Raw genomic sequence first — 1,327 nt, 5'->3', positions numbered from 1 at the left:
AAAAAAAAAAAAAAAAAAAAAAGATTAAGCACAAACAAAGAAAGGAAAACAGAACAAAAACACTAGAAATCACAACAAAAAACAATAGACCTTTTTCACAATGACATCGGGCAAAATGGCAAAAGGGCCAAAGAAGTGAATAGTTATTTCCTGTGTTGGCAAAGCTGACAGCTGAACACTGTTTGACACAATTTTACGTAAATAATAAGCTTACCAATTACAAAAGAAAAATATACAATAATTATTTTATGAATGTCCTACCGAACTGTATTTTCCTTTCCTCTCTTAGGTTGTTCAATAAACAAAACTACAATTTGAATAATCTTCCAATATTTGAGGTTTTATTGAAAATATCAACCTTTCATTTGAGCAGATATTATTCTATTTTGCCTGATGTTATTTGAACATATTTTAAGTGCGATCGAGCACAAAAGCCGATAGAAATTCATGTTAACCACATTTAATACCTTCAACAAAGACACACGTCGCTGCATTGCTGCCACGCATTTGAATTGCTTCCCAGGATACATTTACTTGTTCTACCGGATATTTTAGGGGATAATTGTAAAAACAGGAATGGTTTGGCTCAGTGAAAATGTTATGAGCAGCTATGTAGCCATGTAGTTTCAGCTTTCAAAATAAGAGGGGCCAAGTAAAAAAAAATCCTCTCTCACAATATTAACCGGAAGTCACTCTCCACTTGCCCGGTGATGTGTGACGTCACGTGAAAAGGATCTATTCTTTTAATTGAATGAAATATACTTACACAAATACAAATCTGTAACTGTTACTATTAATTTATTTATGCAAAATCCCCAGCAGATGGTAGATTTGAGAAAAACAGATCACGTTTTATTTATTCATTTTTCATAAATAAAAATACAGGTATGTCAACAGTCATTCTATCAAAAATGTTTTAAACCAACTTTTGTTTGATTAATAAAGTTTGTTCACGATATCTTGAAATCCCTAAATGTATTTTCACAACGATTCTGGATCCTAGACTGTATTTTAATAGGAGTTCTGGTTCCTGAACCATAACTCATCACCAGTGATTAATCTAGATTTTTTTATGGGAGGCAGAGGACTCGTTTGCACTATTATGAATTAGGGCTGCCACGATTAGTCGACTAATCGACGACTAATCGACTATTAAAATAGTGGACGACTAATTTAATAGTCGATTAGTCGTTACTTTATATTAAATTGAGTCAGTGTAGTAAAGTTGAAAGTTATAATGATGTTATGCTAGCTTATTGGACTATTTTGGTATTTATTAAGGTTTTTTAGGCTATTTTGGAGTTTTTATTTCAGCTACATGCTAGCT

This window comes from Oryzias melastigma, linkage group LG2 (genome assembly GCF_002922805.2).
Source record: "Oryzias melastigma strain HK-1 linkage group LG2, ASM292280v2, whole genome shotgun sequence".
Taxonomy (NCBI): Eukaryota; Metazoa; Chordata; class Actinopteri; order Beloniformes; family Adrianichthyidae; genus Oryzias; species Oryzias melastigma.
Note: the sequence above shows the minus strand (reverse complement) of the source record.